Below are 19,039 nucleotides of genomic sequence, written 5' to 3' on the forward strand. Positions count from 1 at the left end.
GTGGCGTAAATTGGAGGCAGGGCCAAAATTAAGGCCAGGGAAAACCTGGTCTTAAACAGTGCTGTTTCCATGTGTGCTGCCTTGTGCAGCATACATAGAAACAAGCACTACTTTTTTATTTATTCTTTTAAAAATCATAACTTCAGTTCTATTTATTTATTAATTTTTATCGGTTTAGTCTTGTTTTACTCATAACAATATAATCTGTTTGTCTAACCTGTGTGGAGTATTTTTGTGATGTATTTATTGTGTTGCTGTGTATGTGTGTTGCACGAATACTTTACACATTACCTCTTTAGATAAGCCTGACTGCTCTGTGCCAAGCTACCAAAGGGTGAGCACAGGTTATCTTTTAGTGTGTATCTAGCTTACCCTGACTAGAGTGGTGGTTCCTGCTTTTACAGGGTGCATACTCTGACAACCAGAAACCCCAGTTCTAACAGTACCATTGATTATTGTTTGTAGTGAATTTAGCACTGCTAAATGCTTATCCTTCTAGAATAATATCTTGTTGGATACTGTTTCAATATTTATTGTGTAACCCACGTCCATCTCTGGGCTATGGGTTGCTCCTGTTCTCTTTGCCAATTAGCTGCTGCCGGTACTTTAAATGGGGTTTGTATTTGGGAATTCATTGGAGCAATCAGCGACAAGGTACGAAACAGATTTGGCGAGTGAGGAACTTGACAAACGTGAATTTGCAGCATGGGTCAGGTGGTAGTAGATCTATTTTGAAAGGAGAACTGCGCCACCTGCCGTATGTCACCCGCCTGCACACTGCTGCCTACTGCTGAATTCTAGCCATTATGAAAAGAGGTTCACAATACCAACCCACACAAAACTAGAAAACCGGTATAGCAAACCCCACTACACACCCAAAGGCACTCACAAAGAAGCCAGCACATTGACTTGTCAGCCTGGCTCTTCTGGCACTACCAGTTGCTCTTTAGTCCTATCTGTGCGATGTTGCCATCTTTTTTACTTCTTCTCTTTTCCCCATCTGGCATTATAGGTTCTGATGAGGTGATAAATGTGGCAGAATTATCCCCAAGAGGCTGCTGACTTTAAGACCATAAAGATGTTGACACTGTGCGAAAGAGTCCCCTAGGGCGACAGAGGGATATATGAGGTGAATAGATATTTAGGTATGGGTACAAAGATTCGACCTGGTCCTGAGGCACGTCAGCTTATGATAATCTTGTCATTTCCATTGACCTGCATGAAATGGGTTAGGAATGTCAGCCCCGTTCCCAATGGGTCTTCAAAACTACCATTCTAGCTTGCAAAATTGGAAGTTTGTTGGCATGTTCAGCTGAGTGGCCAAACATAGAATGAGCATGTGAAATGTCCGCTCATCCTCTTGAGTGGATTCTCTCCAGAAAGGTGGTGGGTCCCGCTTAGAAGTACTTCAAATTCTGGTGCTCTCTGTATAGCAATGTTTGAAAGTACTAAATTCATGCAAGTTAATTTCACAAAAGATCGAAAATGTTGAGCCAAACAGTCTCACACACAACTTCAATAACCTTAAGAATGTTTCATGTCTGCTGCACTAGACTGGAAAGTAGAGACTTTTGCAAAAAGCTGGATTTTTTTTTTCGCCATGTGCAGTCACTACTTGTCTGTGATCACATAGTTCTATGTAAAAACATTGCAGTGAAAAATACTGTTTAGATAGACAAATATATTTACCCCCTTTGTCAAATAGCAACATGATTTTGTGACTGGTAGGTTTTTCCTCTCATTATTTTCTTTAAAAAAAATCCTAATTCTGATTTTTCCATACCCAGCCTGTCCTTGACTGTTTCTTTCTTTTGCACTTGTACAGTACTTGCAGCACTCTATTGGTCCGTCAACTGAAAGACAGCCTTGTAGTCTGCAGCACACATAGAAAGAAGAAAAAACCTCTTGTGATTGTTTTTGTGCAGGAAGGTGTCCCTTCCAGCACAAAAACAATCACCCCTACAATGCAGACACCCTGGCACCATGGCGCAAGGGTGCCTATGTTGACGCATGACAGCCCCTTGTGCACCAGCGCTGGGGGAAAGGACAGGAATGCACTGTATCTGGTAGATACGGTGCTTTCCTGCCCCTTTCTTTTGCCTTGCGGCGCTGCCCTGCGCAAAAACCTTGTAAATGAGACCCTAAATTTGCAGTAGAATCTACTGACTGAATTTCCTGTACCATGGGTAAAGAGGGCAGGGGGTAATACTGGGAAAGAAATTCAGGCAGTACCTTTTGCTCCTTAATCGGAGTTATCTCCAGAAATTTGAGGATTCACAGTTCCCACCTCACTATAAATAAGAAGCTCATTCTACTGTAGAGAAATGTGTACATTTTTCACTATGGTATACAAAACCATTATTGGTGTCCAGTACTTTAAGGGGCATATTTACAGCAGAATGGAGAAGCGTGGCGTTAAGCAAACATTGTTAACCCCATGCTTCTCCATTCTGAAAACGCAGGGATATGCCGTATTCACAAGAATGCGGCGCACCCCTGCATTTCCCCTAGTGCTGGTGCTGAGTTCAGCTGCCTAGCGCCAACGCAGGCACCCTTGCACCATAGTGCAAGGTTGTCTGCATTGGGGGTAAGATTGTTTATGTAAGATTGTTTATGTGCAGGATGGTGTCCCTTCCTGCACATAAACAATCTTTAAATGCCGTTTTGTAACTTCTATGTGTGCTGCCTAATGCAGCACACTAAGAAGTTGCAAAACGTCATTTTGTTTTTAAATGATTGTTTATGTGCAGGAAGGGGGACCTTCCTGCACATAAACAATCATAGGCAATTTGTTGTTTCTATGTGTGCTGCACAAGGCAGCACACATAGAAACAGCAAAAACGAGGAGAAATAAAGCATTTCTCCTCATTTTGCCTGTTTAAGACCAGGTTTTCCCTGGTCTTAATGTTGGCGCTGCCACCTATTTACACTGCACTTGTAAATTGGAGGCAGGGTTAAAATCAATGGGTGTTGCGGTGGAACGCCCACGGCAACACCCATTTCCCTCCCCTTTCACTATAAATACAGCATAGAAGGGTGCTTTATTTTCAAGGCAGCGTTAAGCCACGTTAAGTGGCTTACCGCTGTCTTGTAAATAAGGCAGGGTACCTATCACCATCACAACGTCCCTGAAAGTGACGTGGTGGTGGCGATAGTGGCTTGTAAATATGCTCTGAGTGTGATGAAAAGGTGAAGAGAGGGGCTCTAATACGGTTTTGGCCTAAGAAGTGTAACTAAGAATCATCTACTAGAGGCTTGGCCTGTTTTAGTATGGGAATGGCCTTCTATATGTGAAATAGGGCTTCTATATGTGAAAGAGAATCCTAATGAATGTATACATATACAGTCTTATTGGTAAAGGAAAATGAATATTCTTCATGATAATTTTTGGGATATTATTTTTCTCACTGAAACCTGCCTTAGAACGAGTTCCAACCCTGATGTTAAAGTTACTATCGCCGACGGATGTTCAGTCTAGACTGGCACTGTGGGTGTGGAAGTAGCTAATATTTATCGTTCTAGGTTTCTCTGCTCAAGTCAACATGTAGACATATTAGGCAATGCTGAGGAACTTGCCTTTACCCTCAAGATTTCCAGGTGAATGTTTTGATTTGTTCTGCATTCGTCCATCAGTTGTGCGTCTTTTGTTTTCTTGCCCTAAGTGCACTGGGTATGCCGAGACGTGGGTCCTAGGCTCACTGCGCCACTGGATTCTAGCTATCCTGGCTGATATAGAGTGAAATCCCAAAACCGGCCCTAGGATGCTTGTTTCCGGTCCAGGGAGGACTTGGTAGTTTGGGCTAGACTGTTCCCATGAGGCACAGGGTCAAGACTGATTTGCATATGGCCAGGTCTAAACTGGAGTGGCATGGTGAGCAAAAGAATGATGGATTTAACCCAGATCTCTTGACTGGGGGTTGAATGTTTTGATTTATTCTGCATTCCATCCATCAATTGTGTGTCTTTAACTTTCTCGCCCTAAGTGCGCCGGGTATGCCCAGACGTGGGTCCGCGGCTCACTGTGCCACTGCATTCAAGCTATTCTGGCTGGTGAGGGGTGAAACCCCGAAACCAGTCCTAGGATGCTTGTGTACGGCCCAGGGAGGACCTGGCTTGGCAGTTTGGGCTCGACTGTTCCCATTAGGAACATGGTCAAGGCTGATTTGCATATGGCCAGGTCTAAACTGGGGTGGCATGGTGAGCAAAAGAATGGTGGATTTAACCCAGATCTCTTGACTGGGGGTGAATGTTTTGATTTGCTCTGCATTCTGTCCATCAATTGTGTGTCTTTTGCCTTCTCGCCCTAAGTGTGCCGGGTATGCCCTGATGTGGATACCAGGCTCACTGTGCCCCTGGATTCAAGCTATCCTGGCTGATGAAGGGTGAAACCCTGAAACCGGTCCTAGGATGCTTGTTTCCAGTCCAGTGAGGACCTGGCTTGGCAGTTCGGGCTGGACCTGTCCCATGAGGCACAGGGTCAAGACTGATTTGCATATGGCCAGGTCTAAACTGGGGTGGCATGCTGAGCAAAAGAATGATGGATTTTACCCAGATCTCTTGACTGGGGGTGAATGTTTTGATTTGTTCTGCATTCCGTCCATCAATTGTGTGCCTTTTGCTTCCTCGCCCTAAGTGCGCCGGGTATGCCCAGACGTGAGTCCCAGGCTCATTGCGCCACTGGATTCAAGCTATCTTGGCTGATGAGGGGTGAAACGCCAAAACCAGTCCTAGGATGCTTGTTTTCAGTCCAGGGAGGACCGGGCTTGGCAATTCAGGCTGGACTATTTCCATGAGGTACAGGGTCAAGACTGATTTGCATATGGGCAGATCTAAACTGGGGTGGCATGGTGAGCAAAAGAATGACGGAATTAACCCAGATCTCTTGACAGGGGGTGAATGTTTTGATTTGTTCTGCATTCTGTCCATCAATTGTGTGTCTTAGACTGAGTTCCAGCCCTGATCTTCAAGTTACTATTGCCGACGGATGTTCAATCTAGACAAAGTAGGCACTGGGGGTGGTGGAGTAGCTATTATTTATCGTTCTAGGTTTCTCTGCTCAAGTCAGCATCTGGACCTAATGAGCAATGCTGAGGAACTTGCCTTTACCCTCAAGATTTCCAAAAATGTTGCCATCTCTGGAGTCCTTATCTACCGCCCTCCCAAACCAGACACTAATTTTAGTCAGGCCCTTGTTTCTGGCATAATGGCCCCTTACTTACAACATGCAAACTTTCTGGCCCTAGGAGACTGTAACCTTCATGTTGATGACCCATGCTGTAAAGTGGCAGAACATCTAACTGAATCCTTGTCCGACCTTAACTTAGTTTAAAGGGTAGGAAGAACCATGCACATTGACGAACACACATTAGACGTCATCTGCTACACCATTCCCTTTCTAGAAGTTAGGCCTTTGAGACATCTGGCCTGGTACATCCACCACCTAGTACCTTTTCACCTACAACTGTCTTTTCCCTAGGGCCCCAAGAGGAAGAAGACATCTTTTTATCACCCAAGGCACATTTTATCCAACTTAACATTAAGGGGCCGATCTGAACCGGGTCGGAAGAGCATCGAACGCGATCCGGCCGGAAAAACTACGAGCCGTACGCATGTTTTCCGCCCGACTCATAGCGAGCTACATGAAATTCACCGACCGAGTCGTTTCTGGGTCCGAACTGCTCCGTACGTCTCGGTCGTAAGCGTGGTGTGCAATGGATGTGATTTACGACCGAGCCAGTACGATGCACGCATCGGACAGCCGGTGCAAGCCGGAGTGTCCGGTTTGCAAAACGTCCGGGTGGTTGCCTTTGGGGGTCCGCGTCAGACCCCCTGTTACCCACAGTCCTACAACTCGGACACAGGGGGAGACCCAAGGATCCCCCCAACACAGGCATGTACGGTGCAGATGGCACCGACGCGTACCCACTGTAGGGGGCGCCCTTGTGCGAGTACCCATTCAGTCAATGGAAGCCCATGTACGCGTCGTACGACCGGCTCCCATTGACTTCTATGGGAGTCCGACCGAACCGAGTCCGGCAGCATACGGCCGCATCGTACTCGCTCGGTCGGACTGCAGGACTCCGGCTCGGTCGGAAAACACTCCGGATCCGGCTTGGTCGGAGTGCTTTCCGACCCGGCTCGGAATCAGCACCTAATTGTTGCCTGTTCGCAAGTTATGGTCGATAAGTCAGCAGAAATAGATACTGCTGTCACCTCATTTGACACCTGGCTTAAGAAGAGTTTTGATAAAACAGCACCTTGGAAGGAGAACAGCAATAAAAAGGACTTCTACCTCAGCCCTGTGGTTCTCTGCCACGTTGAAAAGTGTGAAAAGCTGGAGAGGACTTGGCCATGTAATTTTGCTGAGGAAGATAAGTGTAGTGTTCTGAACCAAGATTCTATGTTGGAGGCTTAGGTCGAAGAGATTCTATGGAATGGTGGGGGAAATGGAATTGTGTGCGTAGAAGTGTCAGTTGTTGAGGTGCCTGCGAGCAGTCTGGGGTGATTCAACATCCTGTGAACCACGCTGGCTAAACTACGATGTTTCCACATGCAAGTGTTTACTAGCATCATTATATGTGGTGAGGAGTGGTACTGAATCACCCCAAGATCAAAATTTCCTTTTCTGCATCCCTGTTCTGCATTAGATTTGGGCGAGCCCAAAGTTCTCGGAATGACCGTGCATGTCGTTAAGGGGGTACAGACACTCGGGCGATCCCAAAGTCCTGGCAACAACTGTGATAGTCGTTAACCCAGTGCAGAAACCCGTGAACAAAGACTTATGAGAGTGATGCGGTAAAGATCGGTGAAGACACATATGTCTATGGGGTCTCTGTGAGCCGATGCAAGTGGGTGGGATTAGGTCGATAACGTATGCTGCTGCTCATCAAGGCCTATTTCCTAGAGAAACAATTGATGCTGTGCACATCAGAGTGGCTTTTTTTAAGCTTGAGCATGAAAGGAGAGTTCTTGATTAACGATACAGATATATTTAAACGCATGACGCATACCAGGAACACAAGCCTTATTTTCTCAAAAAAAGTTTGATGGCGAACACATAACACATCAAAAGAGCCCATTTTGAATGGCTGGGAACTCAACCATTGGGCAGTGCACAATATACATTGCTGTAAACTGGGGACCCCATTTATGAGGCCCTATCGGCACTTTTGCACCCCCTTAGCGTCACTTTGTTGACATTCCGGTGGTGCACTGTGCCACTGCATATTTATAAGGCCATGTAATGGCCTTATAAATATGTTCCTCTATCATGCAGAAAACTGTGTGAAAGGGGCGTTCTATGGGTGTTGCTGTGGGTGTTCCCACGCAACGCCTATGGAACCTGACACATTCCCAGATTTATGAGGCATCAGAACCTAACGCCACCCAAGGGGTGGCGTTAGGGAGGCACAATCAGGGCACGGGTAGGGATGTACACGTGGGTGGACGGAGTTCACTCACTATTTTAACAGGGGGAACGCTGTCCACCCTGCCAAGAATTTGGGCCCCACAGAAAAATGTGCTGGACTCGTACCAGTGTAATTTCCAAACACCGTGACACTTTCAGCAGTGCCTGCACGTTGTCTGCTTTCCATCTGCAACAAGCAACAACGTGCAGGCGGGGATGGTGCTTTCTTATTTAAGACTCCTGCTGGGCCCATAGCAAAGGCCGAATTTGAGGGTTCATCAGGCCTCCTTTTGTCCGGAGTCTCTTGCTGGGAGCAGTCAGGAGCCTCACACCTGATGCAAATGAAGCGGAGGGGAAACAAAGGCGCACACTTTGTTTGCTCTTCACACATACTGAAGAGAGGCAGCTTTTCACTTTGTTCAGTCCCTGTTTAGGAGATATGCATGCACCGTAAAAATGTCAGATGTGTGGGTCTTTCCCAGTATTTACCCAAAGCAAATTGCATTTATATAAAACTTACTATACCTGAGGAGGCGTTGAAATAATTTAAGTAGCATTATTTTTTCCTGTATAGCCCTACTCATCCCAATGCAGGGTGTTAGAGCGCTTTACATCAACACGTGCATATTACATGTACAATACATTATATAAGTTTGTAAATGAATGTACAGGATGTGTTACATAAAACTGGGGGATAGCAAGGTGTAAAAGTCACATATAATCTTCCATAGCTCAGGACGTAATAGTGGTCTATGATCCGGAAGCGACTGCCAGGGCCTGGGAGGGAGGGAGTGGGATATGTACGATGGGGTTACACGTTCAAAGTTAATGATCACTGTACATACTTGTTGATACTGCACACTGATATATTCGTATTTTTTGTTTTTTAAACTGGAGCAGGCAAAAGGTCATGAACGCAATGTACACAATGCCATGTTGAAAATGCAATTGTACAACTGAACCAAGTTGATGGTATGTAAAGGTATTAAAAGAAAATCAATAAAGTATGTTTAAAAAAAAAATCTTCTATAGCTCACTGTGCTATTATCCTCGCAATGCGCTTAGACGTACACATGATAGACTTGCCAAACATATATGTGAGGACTTTAGATCTGATGTCACTTCTTGTGATGTCACTTTCTGTAAAGTCGTGGCTTGTGATGCCACTTTCTATGATGTCAATTCCTGTGATACCATGTGTGATGTCGTGCGCCGTGATGTCGTGTGCCGTGATGTCGCGCGCCATAATTTCCCTTGCATTTTTGCCTAAATAGGTTAGCCCCCCCACTTCTTTTTTTAGGACTTGTGCCCTGGGCGCAATGAAGAGACATGAAAACATTCCTTCTCATGCTTTCATTTTTCAGCACACATAGAAAAAGGAAAGTGCCTGAATGGATTGATTTTGTGCAGGAAGGGTCCCTTCCTGCACAGAATCAATCATCCCTGCAATGCAGGCCCCCTTGCACCATGGTGCAAAGGTGCCTGCGTTGGTGCACAGCAGCCCATTGTGCAGGGGAAAAGGACAGGAACGCGCAGTATCATATAGATACAGCGCATTCCTGCCCTCTCCTTTTGCCGTAAGGCAGCGCAGCGGGGAGGCCTGCGGCGCAGCCCTGCCCAAATAATGCACTGGGTGTCAGTTTCAGTCACGCAGCTCAACAGCCATTTTATGACATTGGAAATATTTACATTGCATTTACCGTAACTCACAATGTATAGTTCACTGACTAGAGGTGAAAATAATCGCACACATGACGCCTCTAATCAGTTTCCATAGCAGCTTCATGAGGTGCAGTGGAACTTTATCAGAGGTCAATTTTTTATATATTTAGTTGAAGATACATTTAGTTCCACCTGTGTCTTGACAGTCACAACAAACAACAGTTGGACAGAAGTATCTTCAGCGACAACCGCAACAAGTATGTTGTTTGAATGTTGGTGCCTCTCACGGTGACAGGCACACCTTTGTTTTCATAGGGGCTTACATTGCTCTGAGTGTTCATATTTTTATCTTCCATGTCTATTCGCTGTGTACTCCATTCACATGAGCATCTTCCTGGCTGTTTGCAGTCTTCGATTGAGTGTGCTGTTTGCAAGCTTCACTTTCCTTGGCATTGATATCCTGTGAGTAAGCGCGTAAGTAAAAATTATCCTCATATACATTACTTATTTGGTTAAAAACTGTTGGTGTTCTTGTCTGCATTTCATAGTTGTGTTTGGTATTAACCTACAATGCAGCCTGTTTCCACCATCTTTTCTGGACACACTGAGTGACCCACCCATACCTTGGAAACAGTGGTATGATACATTTGAAACACATTTGGGCACAATTGGTGAGTCCAGATTTAGACCAGAACAGAAACAAATGTTCTTCTTCAGTCTCTTGATTTCGAAGGAGGTCTACATTTAAACACTTGCCAGAAATGCATATTGGTGGCGACAAATGGATAGTGAAATTGATCGGTTGGTGAAAAACTGTGTGGTGTGTGCCACAAGCAATAAGTCTTTGAAAATGGCTACTTCTCCTCTGTTCCTTCTGGTTGTTGGCAAAAACTTGAGAGTGACTTAGTGGGGCCTTTTAATGCACTTCCTCCTCACTCACGATATGCTTTCATGCTCATGGATTATTATTCTAATTGGTCTGATGTCAAGTTCATGGGTGAGCCCAATTCTAAAGCTGTGGTGAGATTTCTGAAAGATATTTTCATGCGGGAGGGGTTCCCAGAGGTACTGATTTCAGATAATGGGGGTGCAATTTGTGTAGGCTGATGTAGAAGACTTTCTAAGGACTAGCATCATCAGGTTCATTGATGGAATATCGATGTAAAAAATATCAATGACAAAAATATTGAAGTAAAAATATAGAATGCAAAAAATATCGACTCCCTATACTTAAACAGGTACGTACAAAAATATCGAATAAAATATACTGATGTAAAAAATATAGAAGTAAAAAATATTAATTTTCACATATATATAAAATAAAATACAATTAATTAAATATATTAAATATTAATATTATTTTTAACAAAACAAATTAAATTTAATATACATTTTAACTAAATATTACAAATAAACTTATTTAAAAAATATAAAAACACAAACATAATAATGTATACATATGCATATATTTACTTAAAAATAATGTATGAACAATTATCATTATTTAAAAATAAACATTTTATAACTAATACAAAATGTAACTAAAAAATTACAACGTACATTTCACAGTACATAAATACAACAGTAGGGAAAATGTTGGATAGCGGTGTGGTAACAATTACTATTCTAACTCCAAAGAGTGCAACAGTAGGAAAGTATTGGCTAGGGGAGGGGTAAAAATTACTATTCCCACTCCAGTGAGTACAACAGTAGGGAAAGTATTGGATAGCGGAGGGGTAAAAATTACAATTCCAACTCCAAAGAGTGCAACAGTAGGGAAAGTATTGGATAGGGGAGGGGTAAAAATTACTATTCCCCCTCCAGTGAGTGCAACAGTAGGGAAAGTATTGGATAGCGGAGGGGTCAAAATTACTATTCCATCTCCAAAGAGTGCAACAGTAGGGAAAGTATTGGATAGCGGAGGGGTGAAAATGACTATTCCAACTCCAGTGAGTGTAACAGTAGGGACAGTATTCGATAGCGGAGGGGTAAAAATTACTATTCCAACTCCAAAGAGTGCAAGGGTAGGGAAAACATTGGATAGCGGAGGGGTAAAAATTACTATTCCCACTCAAGTGAGTGCAAGAGTAGGTAAAGTGTTGGATAGCGGAGGTGTAAAAGTTACTATTCCCACTTCAGTGTGTGAAACAGTAGGGACAGTGCTGGATAGTGATCAGAATTCATTTTTATTAAAATTGAGGGGTACTGATTTGAATAGGAACTTTTTAAGTCATATCTCTAAAAACGAGGAGCCGCGCGTAACCAATAACCGAAGAAGAGTTGCGTGGCCTAAAGTCCAAGATGATCAGGGCATATATACTTGAATTTATAAGCTTTTTTTCTGTTTTTAACCAATCTGTGCAGCAGTGTGGGAAGTACACAACCACTGGAATTAAACCATATCGTAACGGTCCATCATACATTTTTTGAAGCTTTACAGATTGTCTTCACTAAAAATAGCACTAGTAGAAGGCCTCCTAGTATTGGGGTAAACCAGTGGTTCAACAATGGCTGTAAGAAAGCCAAGGAGGCCCTGCAACTAGCAGTAAGAGTGCACTTCAGATCCGAAGTATTCCGGGCTCGCAACAGCTACGAAGTAACGCTAATTAAAGCGAGACGCCGCTGACGAAAATTGGCAAGGCCTGGTCATGGCCGCCCAATGTAGGGACAGTCGCCTTTTTTGGCACATTGTCTCAAATGGGAGTAAGGAGAATGCTCTCACTCTTAGCTATCACATTCAACCGGAGACCTGGATGGACCACTTTACAAAATTATATTCGGGAACAGAGATGCAGGGTAGTTCTAACTCTTATAGGGCCGACCACCTCCCAGATACCACCATTTTAGCGGCGAATGCTAATAACTCAGCATTGGCCTTCAGCCTAGAAGACACTCTGTTAACAATTAGTAGATTAAAGGCAGGAAAAGCCCCTGGTCCTGATCTGATCCCGGCTGACCTGTATAAATCGGAACCAATGATATGGGCCCCTATATAAATCTTTTGTCTAATTGTATATTGGCTGGTGGGGATATTCCAGAAACATGGAGGGGAGCTGAGATAATTACCATCTATAAAAAGTGCGATGCTGCTATCCCCTCCAACTACAGACCCATCAGCCTGATAGACAATTTACAAAAGATTTTTTCCAGGCAAGCCTGGATAAATGACAATGCTGGATGGACGATCATACGATACTGTCATCATACCAGGCGGGCTTTCGCTCCAAAATAAGCACGTGTGATCAAGCTTTCAGATTCACTCTATTAACTTGGAAATATGTGCTACACAGGAAGCAGAAGCTTTATGTAGCTTTCCTGGATCTGCGAGCTGCGTTTGATTTAGTACCACGTGACTTGTTGTGGAAGATTATGGTAGATCAAAGGTGTCCCTGTAGATCTGGTAACAATGATAGCACAACTCCATATGGATAATTATGCCCAAGTCAGATGGGGGAAAAACTGTGAACTAACTGAGAAGATACCGATATGGCGTGGGGTGCGAAAAGGTTGCGTTCTCGCCCCCATGCTGTTTTCCCTGTTCATCAATGATGTGGCACGTTATTTAAGGGTTAGCAAGAACAATGCTCCTTCCCTGAGCGGGGTAAAAGTCCTTATCCTGCTCTTTGCAGATGACTCCTTATTAATATCTAAGACACCAATGGGCCTGCAAATATTATTGGATAGATTCTTAGAATTTTATTAAGATCGGAGATTGCAACTCAACACCTCCAAGACAAAATACATGGTGTTTGGGAAAATACGGGGTGGCCTTCGGGTGATCAGGATCACACATGAGTCCCTGGAGCAAGTTAAAAACTTTGATTATCTAGGCATTGGTTTGAGTGAGTAACTCAATTGGGAATACCAACTAAACAAGAGCAACTTAATCCTATGCCAAAGGTCCAGATCTATACTAAGATTTTATAAACAATCTTACACTCAACCCCTATCCCCAGCACTGGAAATCTACCATGCAAAAGCCCAAAGTGGAGCCGTGTACGGAGCTGAGATTTGGGGCTACACCTCCGTTAATAAGTTAACAACCTGCAAAAACACTTTTGTTAGATCTCTCACTTCGGTACCGATTACAACTCCTCTCATTCCCCTTTTCTGTGATCTTGGGTTAAAGAGAATTGGGGACTTGGCTGCTCTGAAACCCTTCACCTACTGGCTGCGCCTAAGGATAACCCCCCAACTTACTGATTATTGAAATTCTTTACGGGAGGTTATGATGATTAATGGTGCAAAAAGCTTGCCATGGTTTAAACATATTGCAGACTGGTGCAAGACATTAAGGTGCCGATTCCGATCCGGGTCGGAAAGCACTCCGATCGAGCCGGATCCGGAGTGTTTTCCAACCGAGCCGGAGTCCTGCAGTCCGACCGAGCGAATACGATGCAGCCGTATGCTTCCAGACTCGGTTCGGTCGGACTCCCATAGAAAACAATGGGAGCCGGTCGTACGACGCGTACATGGGCTCCCATTGACTGAATGGGTACGTCTCACACAAGGGCGCCCCCTACAGTGGGTACGTGTTGGTGCCATCCGCACCGTACATGCCTGTGTTGGGGGGACCCTTGGGTCTCCCCCTGTGTCCGAGTCGTAGGGCTGCGGGTGACAGGGGGTCCGACGCGGACCCCCAAAGGCAACCACCCGGACGTTTTGCGAGCCGGACACTCCGGCTCGCACAGGCTGTCCGACGTGTGCATCGTACTGGCTCAGTCGTATATCGCATCCATTGCACGCCACGGTTAGCTTCCGACCGAGACGTACGGAGCGGTTCGGACCCGGGAATGACTAGGTCGGTGAATTTCACGTAGCTCGCATCATACTTGCTCGCTCGTACAGCTTTACGAGTCGGGTGGAAAACACGCGTACTGCTCGTAGTTTATCAGGCCAGATCACGTTCGGTGCCCTTCCGAACCGGAACGGAATCGGCCCCTAAGTATGAGGGACCTGTGTAAAAATCCGGACAGGGCCACAAGAGAGGATTTATTGAGATTAAAAGCCAGATATTGGTAGGTGGTGGGCAATAACTCTACCAATAATCTGACCAGCAGCCAGTTAACATCGAAATTATGTAAAATAAATTATTAAATACATTTACGAACAATATATATTTAAAATAAACAAATATTAACAAACAAAAAATACATTCAAAGCATACATGTATTTATTTTATTTCCTACCCTATAACACCACAACATAAAAACACAATTTTTATTTACATTTATTTCTGTAATTAACATAATTAATAATGATTTTACAAATTATTATTAATAAAAAAGAATAATAAACATTCATTGGATACGCATTCTTTAACACTATAATATGCACAACACACACCTAAAATAAATTACACAATTACCATAATTAATTACGAATTAATTAATTTTTATTAATTAACAACTAATTATTAATTCATCAATTAAAAATGTAATACTTCCCACCCTTCCCAACATTTTCATCTGTAAACACCACAACACACACCTAAGAAAAATTACACAATGAAAGTAATTAATTGCCAATTATTTAATTACAACTATTTAACAACTAATTATTAAATAATTATTACAAAAATAATTTACACATTTAACACATCTCAATTTAACAAATAATGATAAATAAAAATTAATCAATACATTTACTGCAATTAAATTACTTCCCACCCTATTCCCCTATAAACCCACAATCCGCTACACTACTAAAAATGCAAAATTCAAATAATAAAAAAAGAACTACTAAAAATAATCAATAAATCTTATATGATTAAATTACTTCCCACCCTATTCTCCTATAAACCCACAACCCGCTAGGGAACTACAAATTCAAAATTCAAACAAAAAAAATTGATTACCTATTAAAATTTTAACACATATAATACAAATACAAGCAATAATAATGCAAACAATACATGTATCACACACATATAAAATATATACTTAAATGCATGACATTAATAAAAAATCGATCTTTTTAATATCTATATTTTTGCCAATGATATTAAACACTTCAATATTTTTTACATCGATATTAAACAGTTTGATATTTTTTACATCAATATTACTTACCCAAAATCGATATTCTACACCTCAATATTTTTTCTTTTGATATTCTTGACCAACTATATTTTTACCACGATATTTGTGTATATCAATATATTTACATCGATATTCTGACTCTGCACCCATCATCAAACATTTGAAAAGTTCTTTACATCACCTACAAACCAATGGCATCATCAAGAGTTTCAATTGTGTTCTGGTGGAATTTGTACGATGGGCTTTATCTAATAAATGTGTGATTATTACAGCAGTTCAAACAATGTTGTGGTTTTACAGGACCACACCACATACATCTACAGCCATTCGAGTCACTGAAAGGTAGAAAACCAGTGAGTCAATTTAGACCTGCTTGGATGGTGAGGTTGTTGAGAGACCAAGTACCTGTTGATAAGTTGGATTCAGTTGTATGATCCAACATTAATACAGCTCAAAGTAAACATAACATTTACTATGATCTCAAGAAAAGTATAAGTGTGAAACCTATTGTTGTGGGAAAATTGTTCCGTATAAAGAAACCAGGATTTGTCAAGAAAAGCAGAACACAATTTTCAGGACATGTTATAGTTGATAAAGTTTGTGGCAGTGCTGTAAGGGTTAAAGGGTGGCAATAATGGAATGTAGCAAAAGTAACTAAAGTTCAATCAAAAGGCTGTGCCTCTCAACGAAAATCCGAGGCAAATTCAAAATCAGAAGCAAAGAAGTCACCTTCTTGAACTGCAGGATACAGTGCATGAGTCTCAACCTGTATACAGGAGTGCAAGTTGTCACAGGGTTCCCTTTGCGGTATGGATAATCTGCACTCTATAACTGCAGGTGAAGGTTCAGGAGCACTCTAGTACCTCAGTGTAAATGTTGTGTTGTTTCTCTAAATACTGGGTTATTTTCTCTGTTTTTTGTTTTTTTTAGTTTCTTTAAGCATGCAGTTATTTTTTTGCAATGATTTTTTTTTTTTTACAAATCTCTGCTTTCAAAGGTTTATATCATTGTGAGTGTTGAGTAATTTTGTTTTAGAGTTATTCATAGTTAAGTATACTACCTGTATAAAAACTGTTTAAAAAAAGAAGAAAACTCAGGTTGTGTTCTGAACCAAGATTCTATGATGGAGCCTTGGGTCGAAGGGATCCTGTGGAAAGTTGGGGGGATTGGGATTGTGTGGGGGGAAGTGCTAGTTGGTGAGGTGCCTGTGAGAAGCCTGCGGTGATTCAACATCCTATGAGCGATGCTGAATAATCTATGATGTTTCCACATGCCAGTGTTTACTAGCATCATTATAATAAGCTTATCTAGAAAGCCGCCCTTAAACAATTTAGGAAAAATATTTTTAAAAAGCCAAAGCCTGTGACCCCTAGAACAATTTTCAAAATGGTAAAATCCTTACAGAACCCCCCTGCAGGCAATCAATCCCTTCTGTCAACACAGGAGTTTATCGATAATATGTCCGAATGTTTCCACAACAAAATTTTCAACATCTACTCGAAAGTTCCTAATAACTAAACAGACTTCCCCACCTTGCCTCCTCCTGTTTCTCAGACTAAGGGCCAGATGTATCATGCCTTTTCTCGTGCGAATCGGCCTGTTTGCGAACGGGAAAAGGCCTTTTGGGATGTATCATCCCAAAAGGCCCTCGCAAAATAAGGAATCGCAAAATTTGTGATTCCATATTTTGCGAATGCATTTAAGGAATCACAATTTGCGATTCATTAAATGAAATGCAGGAAGCTAAAAATATTTACGACCTGGCCTTAAGGAATCGCAAATTACCACCAACTTCAAGTTGGTGTAATGTGCAAATACCATGAAAAATGCACTTTTTTGCATTTTTTGCCCTTAGGACATGTATGTGTGCCACGTGTGCATGCTTACTTTTTAGGGGTGCAACAGGGTTGCCCTTTGACCCCCCCATCAGCCTTAAAAAAGCGTTTTCAATTTGTGAGTACCTATTTGTTACCTGCAAATTGCGAAAGTCTTCCTATTCATTCCTATGGGCCTCTAGGCAGGTATGGAAGGTATTCCTTAATTGTGAATCGCAATATGCGATTCGCAATTAAGGAATATGTAGGAATCGCAAGTATTATTGCAAAACCTACATACATTGCATTTTGCGATTCCATAATAGCGAATTGGTAACATTCGCTATTATGGAATCGCAAAATCAAATATTGATACATCTGCCCTTAAGATCCCTCAACTCACTTCTTTTGAGCAGATCTCCCTGAAAGCCTTCTCCACATAGCCAAATCTGGTCCCCTATGGACATTTGCCCACCAGACATTCTTAAAGGGGCCGTCCATTCCATTAACCCACAGATCAGTTCCCTATTTAATCTTTACCTGGAGTCTGACTTGTTACCTTCCTACTGGAAAATGGCATTAGTGCTCCCTCTCTTAAAGAATTTGCTATGCCCAGCTACCTACAGACCTATTTATCTTCTTCCAGTCTTGGGGAAGATGCTTGAGTCTCTGGTCAACCTCCAGATTACAAGAAACATTGAGGAGAAAAATGTCCTTCATCCTTCACAATCTGATTTCTGCACTGGCTTCATCACTGAGTTGGCTCCTCTAGAAGTGACAGATTGTATCAATTCTCGACGTGATCTAGGCACAAAGTCCATAGTTGTTCTGCTTGACCTGTGTTCTGCTTTCGATATGGTGTCACATGATATTCTTCTTCAAGGGCTGGGAAACACTGGCCGTGTGGGCACCACTTGGGTATGGCAAGGTCCTACCTCTCTAACAGAAAGCAAGCAGTCCACCTTTGTCCCTTTACATTGGGCTTCAGAGAGGTAAATTGCGGAGTGCAGTAGGGTGAGCCCTCAGCCCCATTCATTTTAACATTTATAAATGCCCCTCTCGCCTCCATCGTGCAATCTTGGGACTTCAACGTGGTATCCAATGCAGATGACACTCAGTTTATGAAAGCCTTCAATCACCTGGATGATAATGTCACAACCAAATGCCAGGGTTGACTGTCAGCAGTAGCTGAGTGGATGCAAAAAAAGCTGTCTCCGTTTAAACTCAGACAAATTCAAGGTCTTTGGCCCATCCTCTATAATCGACCTGTGCTGTCTATGACCTAATAATTTGGGCCAACCTCTGTTACCTACCACCATGGGCAAAAACCTACGGGTAAAATTAGACACCACACTATCTTAGAAACCACACGTGAAAACCACAGCAAGAGTCTGTTTTTCCTTACGGAAAACCCAAAGAAAGACATTTACATTTTTACATGAGCATACCCGAAAGATCATTACCCATACCCTTAGTACATCAAGACTTGACTATGCTAATAATCTGCTTCTTGGCTCTCAGCAAAAAATAATTAACCGAGTACAGTGTGTCCAGAATGCTGCTGCCAGAGACTTTGGGGCAGATTTATGTTCCCTGGCGCATCCCTGAAAATCAGCAGGGATGCGCCAGGGAAGATGCATCACGCAAGTTTGCCCTTGCGCTAACGCAGATGCAGCGCATTTACAATGTGGTGCATCGTGGCGCAAGGACAAGCAGATGCGTGACGCATCTGCCGGCATAAGGTTGGCGCAGTGCTGAAGTTGTGTCGCAAGCGCGAACCAACTCCAGCACTGTTCCAATCTGCCCTATCCCTAACATGGTGCGTCACACCTTACACGTGCTTGCAGCAGGCGTAAGGATTTGACGTGCCAGCGTCGGAAAAGTGACTGCGTGAAATCTTGTAGATTTCACTGCGTCACTTTTCCGAGGCTTTTTCCGACGTAACGCCCACCCTGCATACATTAAACCTGATGGGGGTTTAATGTGGCGCAGGGCTTTACAACGTGACACATCTCCCTAGATGCGTCACGTTGTAAATCTGTCGCAGCATGGCGCTAGTTTTGCGCCGCCGCTGCATCACAAAAGTGACACAACGGCGGCACAAAAGTGGCACA

Source organism: Triturus cristatus, chromosome 3_2 (genome assembly GCF_964204655.1).
Source record: "Triturus cristatus chromosome 3_2, aTriCri1.1, whole genome shotgun sequence".
Lineage (NCBI taxonomy): Eukaryota > Metazoa > Chordata > Amphibia > Caudata > Salamandridae > Triturus > Triturus cristatus.